The sequence below is a fragment of the Hypomesus transpacificus genome, unplaced genomic scaffold (assembly GCF_021917145.1).
Source record: "Hypomesus transpacificus isolate Combined female unplaced genomic scaffold, fHypTra1 scaffold_221, whole genome shotgun sequence".
Taxonomy (NCBI): Eukaryota; Metazoa; Chordata; class Actinopteri; order Osmeriformes; family Osmeridae; genus Hypomesus; species Hypomesus transpacificus.
Genome location: NW_025813757.1, coordinates 224,216 through 237,500, shown reverse-complemented (window position 1 = coordinate 237,500; position 13,285 = coordinate 224,216). Strand labels below are relative to the sequence as shown.

Sequence of the window (13,285 nt, the reverse complement as noted above, 5' to 3'; positions counted from 1 at the left end):
CGCACACACAAATAAACAAATAAGACAGAAAACAGAATCCCTCTGTCTGTCCAGCGTGCACATGCACACAGTTGACTCTCTCTCTCTCTCTCTCTCTCTCTCTCTCTCACACTCGCACACACACACAGTTCAGATATTAAACAGGCTCTCTCACACACACAGTTGTCAGCCACTGTGTTGTGTTGAGCTGGAGACGCAGCCATTAGACAAAGTTCATGACTGATCAAAACAAGACGAGAACCACACTTGTATTAAACCATACTGTACTGGGATAACCACTATAAGATATGCTATGGTATACACCATTATAAGCCCTGTTATTCTGTTCTGTCATTTACTATGCTATATTTGCTATGCTATACTGTAGTGCGGTATAGGCAGCTTTGTTTAAGTTGGAGGAAGTTGATGTAGACAGACAGGCAGGCAGACAGACAGGCGGGCGGGCGGACTGCTAAACAGCTAGGCCGGAAGACAAACCATTCATTTTCTGTCAAATCACTGCTACTTAGCTCTGTAATTTACAACAGTGTGTGCGTGCGCACGCGTGTGTGCGTGTGTTTCAGTACAGTGCAGGTATGAGGCCTATTGTCCTGACTTGAAGAGGTCTGGTGAATCACTACTGACTCAGGACCCTGGGCGCTCAAGCATGACACCTGTACTCACGCCATGCATGCTCTCACATGTGTGCAGCCGTGGAATCGCACACACACACACACGCTTTCTCTCTCTCATTCTCTCTCTCTCTGTTGTACGTGTGTTCAGGGTGTCGGGTCAGTATTGTGGGTGTGTGGATAGGGTGTTCAGGGTGTGTGGATAGGGTGTTCAGGGTGTGTGGATAGGGTGTTCAGGGTGTGTGGATAGGGTGTTCAGGGTGTGTGGATAGGGTGTTCAGGGTGTGTGGATAGGGTGTTCAGGGTGTGTGGATAGGGTGTTCAGGGTGTGTTCTTCTGAACAGAGTGTTGGTGTCAGATTAGCAGCAAGCCTTGGAGAGTACAGATGCAACGCCTGTATGGGAGAAAGTGTGCGTCTTCCCATTGTGTGTGTGTGTTACCATTGTGTGTGTGTGTGTGTGTGTGTTACCATTGTGTGTGTGTGTGTGCGCAACCATATGTGCATGCAGGTTTGTGTGTGTGTGTGCACAACCATGTGTGAGATAGTGTGTATAGAGCATGCCTCCCAGCTGCTGTGCAGAGACAATGGAATGGCTACAGTACAGACCTTGACTGGAGTCCTGCTGTCACTGAACCCTGCAACAGCTCTGACATGGCCTTGTTGTCTCTCTCTCTCTCCCCCATCTCTCTGTATTTCTTAGTATCTCCCCACCCCTGATCTGTTTTGTTACATTTTTTTCCGTCCTTCGCCGGTTTCTTTTTTATCCAGTCTCTTCACTGTTCTCTCTCCCTCCCCCGCCCATTTTCCCTTTCAGTTTTTCTCTCCTCTTCCTCTCTATCTCTCTCTCTCTCTTTCTATCTGTCTCTCTCTCTTTGGTGTTTGTGGTTGTATTTGACAGCCTGGCTAATGTCAGAGGGTAATCCTCCCACTGTGTAACCTTTACAGACATAGATAACACTACCTCCTCTCTCTCCTTCCTCTCTCTCTCCCTCTTTCTTTACCAGGCACATCACGTCTGTTTTTGTGCAGTCTTGTCTCAACCTCTCCACTCTCTCTCTCTTTCTTTCTCTCCCAAATGTGTGTTTCTTGGCTATGACATTTTAGTGTCACAAAACGCAGTATAAAAATGTTGACAATCTCACAATAACCCACAATGCACTAACCTTTACAATGGGATCCTCCAGGTCTAGACCAGCTGTGACCCCCCAGGGAGAGGGACCTTTGACCCCCCCCCCCTCCCCCATAGGGCCAAAGGTCAAGTGCCCTAAGCCTAACCCCTCCTGACTGCTGCAGGCATGTTTACCTGGCTAGTGTTGACACAACATATTTATATATAGTGTCTCTGACAGTTGTGTTATAGGCTATATATATATGTCTGTACAAACTTTGAGCAGAGGGACCCTGTATGGTGGTGTGTGTGTTTTAGTTTTTGCCTGTGCACGTATTTGAGCTTATTTGTGGTGAAGGATGGATCCACAGAGGGTGTGGGTGTGCTATTCTCCTGGCCTGCTGTGTGCATTGTGAGGAAAGAAAGAGAACGAGTTGGAGGAGTGCACGAACAGACCAAAAGGTCGAGAGGTTATCGTTTTAACGAAGTGGCAGAGAGGTTATCAGCTTGAGTAATGCATATAGACTGCACTGCTGTCAATGGGGGGGGGAGAGAAAGAGAAAGAGCTGAGATGACAGACGTGTGTGTGTGTGTGGGGAGGGGGAGAGAGGGTATTTCTCTTTTTGTTGCCTGTCTGGAGGTGTGTTTGTATATCCGTGTGTTTTTGTGTCACTGTATATCCGTGTGCTCGTGTGTGTTCATGTGTGCTTGTGTGTGTGCTCGTGTGTGTTTGTGTGCGTGCCGCCTGCTCAGAGTGACTCATAGCGTTACTGCAAGGGTCATGTGACCATGAACAGGTGGCACTCTGGTACACCTCCTGGTACACCTCCTACTACTCCCCCCACACACACACACACACACACACAGATGGCAGCAGCTCGGGCACAGCTTCACTGACGTTGTATTTTTATGAACCACAGAATGACACATTGACTGCGTCGTGACCGCGCTCCGATCGTGACTGACTGACCGCGGTTCACCACCGTACCGAGGTCAGGCACACGCCGAAGCCTGTCACCGTTCTCCCGACCACAGAATGATATCCCCCATCGCGTTCAAACCACACGCTTAGGTGTTTAAAGCGCTGGCTACACCGAAAAGGTCACCCCCTAGATTCAAGGGCGACCTCTGTAAAGAAAATACAAATAAACGACATATCCTGCTGTTGGTGCTGTGGGTTAGTGCGTCCCCCCCCTCCCCCCTCCGTGTATAAAGAGGGTGCTAAGTGTGTGGGTGACCGTGTGCTCCTCTTGTGTTGAGCAGGTGCTGGCAGGAGGAGGCGCAGGAGGAAGTATGGTCATACTCTAACCCCCCCACACCCCTCCCCTGCTGCTGGGACAGACCGGAGCTTCTACACTCACCTGGTAAGCCCTCTCTCTCTCTGAGCCTCTCAACCTTCTGTCACACACACACAAATGTTCCCACACACACACGCACACACTCATGTTCATACACACATGTACCCCCACAAAGCTGGCAAGTTGGTGTCTTCCCTGGAAAGAGGAGGAAGTGTTAGAAAGTTCCGGAACACCAGACTGTGGAACACCGGAAAGTGAGTAAGAGAAGGAGAGGAGAGTGAGACAGGTTTTCTTTTCATGGGGGGGGAGGGGAGGGGGGAGAGGAGGGGGTGATGGTGGTGGTCATGGTACTGAGTCCCATAGTTCTCCTTTTTACACACACAGACATGCTCTTTCTTTCAATAAATGTGTGTGTGTGTGTTTTTTGTGGTCACAATGTGTCACTGTCTTAGTGAGAACGACTCACTGGACTTGTAGTCCATGCTGAGTCAGGAGTGAGTGAGTGTGTTTGGCTCGTTTAACCCATCACATCCCAAACGTTTCTATATGTCAAACGTACAGACCTTCCTGTTCCTCTCCGTCAAGCTCTTCAGGGAGCCGGCAGGGTTCCACCTGCTGTCTGTCTGAAGGGGTTAGGTTCAGCCTGTCTGTCTGAAGGGGTTAGGTTTAGCCTGTCTGTCTGAAGGGGTTAGGTTCAGCCTGTCTGTCTGAAGGGGTTAGGTTCAGCCTGTCTGTCTGAAGGGGTTAGGTTTAGCCTGTCTGTCTGAAGGGGTTAGGTTCAGCCTGTCTGTCTGAAGGGGTTAGGTTCAGCCTGTCTGTCTGAAGGGGTTAGGTTCAGCCTGTCTGTCTGAAGGGGTTAGGTTCAGCCTGTCTGTCTGAAGGGGTTAGGTTCAGCCTGTCTGTCTGAAGGGGTTAGGTTCAGCCTGTCTGTCTGAAGGGGTTAGGTTCAGCCTGTCTGTCTGAAGGGGTTAGGTTCAGCCTGTCTGTCTGAAGGGGTTAGGTTCAGCCTGTCTGTCTGAAGGGGTTAGGTTCAGCCTGTCTGTCTGAAGGGGTTAGGTTTAGCCTGTCTGTCTGAAGGGGTTAGGTTCAGCCTGTCTGTCTGAAGGGGTTAGGTTCAGCCTGTCTGTCTGAAGGGGTTAGGTTTAGCCTGTCTGTCTGAAGGGGTTAGGTTCAGCCTGTCTGTCTGAAGGGGTTAGGTTCAGCCTGTCTGTCTGAAGGGGTTAGGTTCAGCCTGTCTGTCTGAAGGGGTTAGGGTCAGCCTGTCTGTCTGAAGGGGTTAGGTTTGGCCTGTCTGTCTGAAGGGGTTAGGGTCAGCCTGTCTGTCCGAAGGGGTTAGGTTTGGCCTGGCCTGTCCTGTCATCTAACTCCAGTAGTAGAGACCACCTCTGTAAGGCTCCACTCACACAACTTAGCAGAACTTGGCTGTCTTACAGTGTGGTGTGTGTGTGTAGGGGGAGCGATAGTCTGACGGTCTCACTCTGTACCTGATAGCTGACTCACCATCTCTCACTGATCCACACACACACAGTTCCACGTACCGGAGGCAGAGATGAGCTGTAACTGTGATGCCTCCTCCTCCTACTACTCACACACACACACACATATTACTGTCTGTATCAGTGGCATGTCTTACAACTGAAAACCCACACTCTATTTCTCTCTTGGCCTCAGACTAAATCACACACTCAGCTTCAGTTCTTGCACTGCCGTCTCACAGTAAGAAGGGTCCGGGGCTCGATTCCTGCCAGGGTTACTGTTTGACATGGGTGAGCACTTGGACTTGGCCCCCTGGTCTCCCTGGATGTGGCTGACCACTGCTCCTGGCTGCCATTAGAGGAAGGACAGTGCGATGGGATGAATGCAGAGCGAGAATTTTATGTCCAGCACGTTTGTGTGTCGGTGTCACTTCCTGCATACATGTCACTTCCTGCATACATGTGTCCTTTCTGTAGGAACAATAAACCTTCTTGTGATAGAGACACATGTTGCCGGACCCACAGCACACCAAGTCATTTGAAGCTGTGTGGCCCAAGCATAAAGCATGACTTTGTATGTGTGTGTAAGAAGCGGGAATGACAGGAATGTTTCAGATACCCATGAGGGAGATGCTATATTTGTTCTAGTGTATGAGAACTTAACTGAACTCCCTTCTCCTCCTCCGGCCTTCCCCTCCTCACTGATTCGTCCCCTGTTCAATCCTCCTCCCCTCCCCCCTCTCCTCCCTCACAAATACACACCTGGGATTGTCAACCCCCTCGCCTCCCCCGCCCCCCCCTGTTCTTAACTGTAGTGGGACAGGAAGGGGGGGATTAAACTCAGAAGGGAGACATACACTTTATATTCCCACACACACATGTACAGTAACACATGGGTAAGAGCTGAATGTTAGAGTGCTGTGTTTGTGTGTGTACTGTAGGCCCACCCAGGCCACATCAATCACTAGGCCCCTTCCTGCTTACTGCTCTGGGCTGATGGCTCCCACAACGCTCTCACACACACACACACACACACAGAGAGAGAGAGTGAGAGAGCGTGTGTCTCACTCAGAGATCTCTTGGGAGGAAACGCACCTGGTATGTTCCTTCTGCCAGAGAGGAACTCTTTGGTAGGCTTACTATCTAATTTACTGTCTGGGAACAGGCAGTTCAGCATGGCACTATCATCATGTGTGAGAGTCTCCTTTTGTTACTGCCATGACACACTTGGGATGCTTCTGTTGTAGACACATTTTGTTCCCTTGTATCCCGAGGCTAGTGGATCTAGTGATGGTGTTCTTTGTGTGTCTGACACATGCTGTTACACACCAAGTCATCTGTTTGGCATTGTTGAATCCTGGAGTTTGTAACTATCACACGTTTCTGTCTTAAACAAAAGTAGGGATCCTGCTGGTTACTGAACACAGTCAAGCTGTAGTCTGCTTGAGAGGAGCCTCATATGTGTTGTCAGTAGACATATTGAATCTCACCTAAACTAAAATGTCTTGGCTAAGCTTAAACCATGGAGTTAAGCCATGGCAAAGCAACTAACTGATCGGTAATTGTATGAAAGTCAGTTTCTAAATCCGTTAAATTATTAAACTTATCACTACGTTCATATCTTAATAGTACTTAATGTTTTTATAATAGATAAGGGGATTTACATATTTACTCGTTCATGTCATATTTGTTATAACTGTAAAATTGCCAAAAATAGAAATACTTTTCGATCGAGGGCTGTAGTGATTCTCATTCTCCCTACATATCTGTTCTGGGCCGGTTGGAATAATAGCCTTGTTATGGCGTCAGGACATAATTCCTTGTCCTAAAATAGGCAGTCGGTCGGAAACTGAGTCCTGTGGACCTGCGAATGGGCCGGTCACGAGTCCACCTTAAAAAAAAAGACGGAGGCTCGTGAACAAGCTCCGGTAGCGGACGCGGCTTGGAGTCGGATCCGGTGCCAGTTTGCGCTGTCAGGGAATTCCGGGGCCGTGCGGTGACGTCAAAGAGCGAAGAGCAGAGGAGGGGCGTACGTGTGTGGAGGCCAGTGTGTTGGTGTGTGGCGCTCCGTAGCGATAGCATCATAGGTTGAGCTTCGAGCCAAGTAGCTCGTCCCTTTAAAACAGAGCTCAGCGCAATTCGATCCCTGCTTGGCTTCTGTGTGGAGAGAAAAACGACGACGAGGATCGTAAAAAGAGAGAACAAACAAACGGAATAATTAAAAAAACGATCTCGTCGATAGATGCAAGCAAGGCAGACATTCTCACGGCATCTGGTGATTAGTTTACGATTGAGCGCCGTAGGAAAGAGAGACGGATTGTATTTAGCCGGTTGGAGAAAGCTGTCCTATACGAAGTCGCTGGAATTTATCTGCAGACTGAGCTAGAAACTTGCGAATACAGCTCGCGCTGCGGGACAGCAATACCGACTGAACCCACGGATACTGGAATACACTGGGATATTTTACTGCTGAAAACTCCGTTTGATCTTTTTCGGGGACTTCACCAGAGATGCACTACGCTCGAGCACTGTAGGTGATTGGCTGATTTCGATACATTTCAACACTGCCCGAAGTGGTAACATTTTAAGATACTGTACTACAGCGTAGTTGCAATTGATTTGTTGGCTTACTGTAAATGTTTATCTTTAAGCATTTGAGGAGAAAGTAGCCTACTGTAAGCTGTCACTCTAGACCAACAGTCGTTTTGGTGCTTACAAAGTTGATCTTGTTGAAAGTTTTCCCAACGGTAAGTCTTCAGGCTTTATTTAACTAAACCGCGTAGGCTATTAATTGTTTAGTTTTTAACTTATCGGTGCATTTCTTGACGTTAAAATGAAGGAAATGCTTGTTCATAACCTGCCTCTGTTGTCCATTTGTGTGCTAGGATAGCTTACCGAATAAGTGTTATTAGCCTTGACTGGACCAATGGCGAAAGGAAGCCAATGTAACCGGAAGACTCGCTCCTCCGACTGCCGCTTGAGCGTGTCCAATTGATTGGTTGGGGGAATATCCCCGTGCGTAAATATTTGACCACATATGACATGAATTTTAAGTCATTTTAATTTGAAACGTATGCCTTGGTTGTTGTATGCAGCTAAAGCGAAAGCTTAGGACTTGGTTTGTTTGCTGTTTTTTATTTTTGATGCACTGAAAGCTACAGCAACTCTTGTTACTATACTTGGGCTATGTATTGCCTTTTTTAAAGTTGAGAACGATCATCATCATAACACTGAAGCCGCACGTGTTATTGGGTTTGGTGGATAGATTGTGAAGGAGAGGGGGAAAGACGAGTTTTAAGAAATGCTTGTGTAGGGAAAAACCCACGCCATTGTGTGTGCAAGTGGGCAGGGGTCTTGGAGGATGGATGGACAGGGGCGAAGTGGGCTATAGGCTTCCTTGTAAAGTGAATGGATTGCCCCTAGTCAGTCTTTACGTACACAAAGGGCTGCATTGAAAGGAAGTCATTTGCATTGCCCTACCTCTCTGCCCGGGGGGAGGGGTGCCTGGTTGTGTTGTCGATCCAGTTTTGGTAGTTTATATTATGTTGGAAAGACCTCTGAGAATGGCTCTTCTTCTCCCCCGACGGAGAAGGGAAATTGCCGTAATGAATGGTGCTTTTAACTTGGAGCCGAGTGTTGTTGTGGTATCTCATAGCCTACGTTCATGGTATTCATGAGAATTCAGGAGGGGAGGAGTGAAATAAAACTCTTTAAAACGAGCTCGCCTCGGTCCCGTGCATTTTATGACGAGGCTATAAACGCCTCGTTCTACGGGAGTGTGCTGGCATGGGGTCGAAAAACCCCTTTGAACGTCCACTTCCGACCCATCAGAGTGATAGACATGGAAACGACTGTCGTGTTTGTTCCCCTTTGATGTCGGAGCTGTAAGTTAGGGCAGGTTTAAGCCTACGAAAGGTCCACTGCTGTCATACGGCATTTATGTCTGTCTGAATACGGACTCTTGAATCACCCGCCCCCGTTAGTCCCATGATTCCAGACGCGAGTGAATGAACAATCGCCGCCCAGTCTACTACGATGACGATCACGAAGCATGTCATTAAAGCAGTACGACACTTTTTTTGGGGGGGGGTAGTGAGAGTAAAACAGTTGACTGAAAAACGATGGTTTAATTGAGTCATAGTATTGAGAAGGAAAAAAAAAGGAACCCGATACAAATATATCGAAATGTAGAACGATTACCTTTTGTCTGGTGTGTGGAGACGGACAAAAGGTGACTAGCGGGGTCGTTTGACGCTTGTGTTGTGATACGTTTGATGTTCGTCCCCGTGGACAGGTGCTGTATGTAGCTGCGGTGTGGGGGTGAGAGAATGATGGATCGTAGCGACAGGTGTGGCTTGTGTGTGTAAAGGATGGGTGTGAAAGTGTGGTGTAAGGAAAAGGGTGTGTGAGTGGCATGAGTAATGTGGGGCAGTGGGCTGGTTTGAGCTCTAATCATCAAACACCCACTCAGCCTTTTGAGGGAGATGATGAAACTGTTTGTGTGCGTGTGCGAGAGAGAGAGAGTGTGACACACTTACACGTTGTTCAGGTTTTCCCGTTCTTAGATTCGCAACTTGAATGTCTCGGAATCGTGAGATTGTGTGTGTGTGTGTGTGTGTGTCACAAACCGCATGGTCAGGGTTATATAAGGGATTTGGATGTTGAAAGCAACCACTGTTTTCCAGAAGCTTCTGTTTTCAAGTCAAGTGTTTTATTTAGTCTGTAAGGAGATTTACAGGAAGTGTGTCTGAGAGGAGCACAGCTTAGTCATACACGTGTGGTATTCCACTTTTGCGTGTTAAGCTTCTAGAACGTTGGAACATTGGAATACTCATCTCTAACGACGGAGGCAGCCACACTGGACTGTCTGGTGGGTTGTGTAGTTCCTGTTTTGGATGCGAGAGCTCTAATATGAGAGTCACTTTTCTCAGTGTTCACTGGCATGGTGCCACTGATGATGCAGTAGTGAAAGGGAGGGGCGTAAACATGTGTGTGTGTGTGACTCACGCACCCGAAACACACACGAGGAAGGAATTCACTTTTTCTGCCCGTCTGTTTGTCCCCACGTCACCCCATGACTAGCTTTTCCTCCTCCTTCACTGGTGGACTGTATGAGAGGCGAACGCAGCCTGAGCTGGAACAGGGGGGAGGGGGGCTACTGAGGAGAAATGTATCAACACAAATATCTGTTGGAGAGAGGAGGCGGGAGGGGGGCAAGTGATGCAGGTATTTAGCAGATCGGTAAACAAGCACCTTGTTGTTGAATCCAAACGGAGCGAGCAGTCTGCCATGGCAGGGATGGCAGATGTGCGTCACCGCTCCCAGCCTCCTCTCCTCGGACATGGCACGATTACCGTCCTCGTATGAACAGCTGGAGCCCCCCCACCCGCCACTTGTCCTCCACGTGCAGGGAGGAAGAACACCCGGTGACTGGAGGGAGGGAGGGAGGGAGGGAGGGGGGGAGGGAGGGAGGGAACATGCTCCTCTGAAGTTCCGGGTGTATTGTGATGATCTCCTCCTCTGCTGACTAGTTAGTCTTGATGTTGTTGTTGTTGATCAGCAGGGAAGATGGCGAACACTGCCTACTCCTTTTGGTGAATCAGACACTTGTATGACTTGTGGGGGGTGGGAGGGGGGGGGCGCATGAGTTACTTTCCCCTCAATCATTCCTCCTCTCTTTCTACCTCTATCTCTCTATCCATCTGAATCCACCTCTATAACACAGCCTTGCCGACGCGAGCGACTCCACAGCAACCGTTGTCAAGGGAACAGAGTCTCTTCTCTGTTCTAGTTTGTGAGTGTTTGGGGTAAATGCAGAGACACAGGTGTGTGTCTGTCTCAATTCTGGGAAGGGGCATTGGAAATGCGTGGCGTGTGTGTGTAGGGGGGGGGGGGGGGGTTTGGGGGGGTAGCGTGTTCTTGCTAAGTTTTGAGATGTTTCGTCTTTCCCAGAAAGAGACTGTGTCACCGTGTGCTGCTCTCATATCGTTTGTCTCTGTCTTTCTGAGAAACGAAAGATTGTTTTGGGGTTTTGATTGAGCGGAACAGTGGAAAGTGAGAGGGACTTTAATGTTGTGCCGGTACTAAGTGAAAAACAAACACGTTGATTCCGAATATCTCAGAAAAACATGTTGATATTCAGATTGTAACACAACATACTTTGAGGATCACAATCTCTTTGACTGACTTTTGAGATCACACCGCTTTTTTTTGTAAAAGCAGCTCGTCACTCTTTCTCTGAAGTCACCCCTCTGATGAGGGCACTGGCTCGGCTGAGTGGAAGAGGAACTTGCACAACACACAGCCTGGTTTCTGATGCCAAACTGTCTTGGTTGCCAGGTGACAAACCCTCCATATTCAGGGGGACCTCCTGCTTCATCCTGTTACCTCACGACCAACAGCTATTTTGAGACTGAAAAGCAACTCGCCGTAAAGCGACTTTTGTTCATATTTAGGCATATTTCTTTCACAAGTGCTGTGTCTGTCGATCAATATCACTTTCCTTTTCACCCACATCCTTTTTGCTCCACAGGAAGAGTCAGCCCCTTCCCCTCCTCCTCCTCCTCCTCCGCCCTCAGGCACCCCCACCCTCCCAGAGAGGCCTTCTTCCTGTGCTTGTGACGGCAGCTTCCTGTCTGCACTCGGCCAAGCCTCCTCTCTCTTCTACTTTTGTCAATGTCTCACACACACACACACACACACAGACCCACACACACACACACACGGCACGTGTGAGCTTGCGGTTTGTTGAGTCAGAAAGCATAACGGACATACACACACACAAACGGACACACACACACTGATCTGAGATTGAGGTCTCCAACCCAGGTGTGAAGGCAGTTAGAGGCAACAGAAAGAGTGCTGAATATGGGACATTTTGCTGTCAGCTGCTGTGTTTCCATCTACATCCTTCTAACTGCCAGCAGATCAGAACAGTTTCAGCAGAGTTTGGCCAAAAAGGAGAAGTTTCAGATGACTGGGTCGAGAGACACAAACTCGCACTGATATAACTGATATAAACGAGGTCAAACAGAGAGCTGGAGAGAAGTTGGCCAGAGTGGAGGAAGAGAATGAGGAGAGCTAGCTGTGTCCTGAACTGACCCTACTCCCCCACCCCTTTCTACACATACACACACTCTGTATTCTGACTGAAGCAGTCCTCTACCACTGCTTGCAACACCAGCTCTATGTTTTTGTGCATGCGTCATGTGTGATGCTGGAAAGACAAGCAAACCAAACACCGGCAGCCAGCCATGGGGAGGTAGAAGCAGGCGTGTTTGACGTTGTTTCCTCTGGAGCGAGATCCTTATCAGTGGCAGCATCAGATAGGGAGAGACGGGGAGACTGAGGCAGAAAGAGAGACTGGGGGAGAGAGAGACTGGGGGAGAGAGAGACTGGGGGAGAGAGAGACTGAGGTAGAAAGAGAGACTGGGGGAGAGAGAGACTGGGGGAGAGAGAGACTGGGGGAGAGAGAGACTGGGGGAGAGAGAGACTGGGGGAGAGAGAGACTGGGGGAGAGAGAGATTGAGGGAGAGAGCTTGAGGGAAAGACTGGGGGAGAGAGAGACTGGGGGAGAGAGAGACTGGGGGAGAGAGAGACTGGGGGAGAGAGAGACTGGGGGAGAGAGAGACTGGGGGAGAGAGAGACTGGGGGAGAGAGAGACTGGGGCAGAAAGAGAGACTGGGGGAGAGAGAGACTGGGGGAGAGAGAGACTGGGGGAGAGAGAGATTGAGGGAGAGAGCTTGAGGGAAAGACTGGGGGAGAGAGAGACTGGGGGAGAGACTGGGGGAGAGAGAGACTGGGGGACAGAGAGACTGGGGGAGAGAGAGACTGGGGGAGAGAGAGATTGAGGGAGAGAGCTTGAGGGAAAGACTGGGGGAGAGAGATTGGAGAGAAAGCCTCCACCAGACACTCCGGAGCATTCTGTCCATCTTTCTCTTATGTGATCAAATCTCTCTCTTACCTGTCAGCCCTAATCAGGCACTGAATGCTGTCTGTTCTGGTCATTTTCTCTCTCTTCCTCCTATCTTCTTATTCCTCCTTCTCTCCCTTCCTGTACCTCTCAGACTACTCTCAACAGTCTATTTTTCACTGTGTGTTTGCCCCGCCCCCTGTGTGAGAGGAAAGGGTCCATGTTCGAGACATCTCGTTGTCCTCATCTGCCTCGACTCTCTTATGGTGTTGCCTTGGTGACGGACAAACATCTGGATTCATCAGTGAGACTTAAGTAAACATTGAAACATGGCCAAGCATCAAGATGCTTCAAGATCCTATTCGGTGGATGTTGTGATTTAGCGCCGGTTGTCATGGCAATCCCCCACCCAGCCAGTCCTCCTCCAGACAGACAGAGCTCTGCCCTCCCCCTCTCCTCAGAATGCTGCGGTAACCAGGGCGACAGGGGTGGTGACAGGAAGAGGCCTTTGATGTCCTAAGCGAGGGGGATTTCACTGATCTAGACAGCTGTGGGGGGGCATGGTGACATGGTGACACACATTGTCAACCCCCACCAAAAATAGATGATGGTTACATAAATCTATTATCGTGTCGTGATATTTGGTGTATTGAGGGAGTTCATGAAGTGAGTGATGTGAATGCTCAGTCGTGTGTCAAATCGCCCTCATTGACCCCATCCTTCTCATCATCACTACATCAACGGGAAGGAGAAGGGTTACTCCACAACGACCGCACGTCGCGTCGGTATTATTTGGTAGTCGACGATTCCTCTCTTCACTGTAAAACTTCCCCCGGAGACTTCCTGTTGGTTGTTTCAAAACAGCCCGCCCACCAGCAGC

The 13,285-nt window shown here is 49.2% G+C and overlaps 1 protein-coding gene across 1 annotated transcript in view; it reads left to right on the top strand.

The window, feature by feature from the left end:
* The window catches only part of kdm6ba (lysine (K)-specific demethylase 6B, a), a 39,817-nt gene that overhangs the window by 11,382 nt on the left and 15,150 nt on the right, over nucleotides 1-13,285 (top strand). Inside the window, exon 2 of the mRNA XM_047014070.1 lies at nucleotides 2,984-3,084. The gene's annotated coding sequence lies outside the window, so the exon portion shown is untranslated. The remainder of the gene's footprint in view (nucleotides 1-2,983; nucleotides 3,085-13,285) is intronic.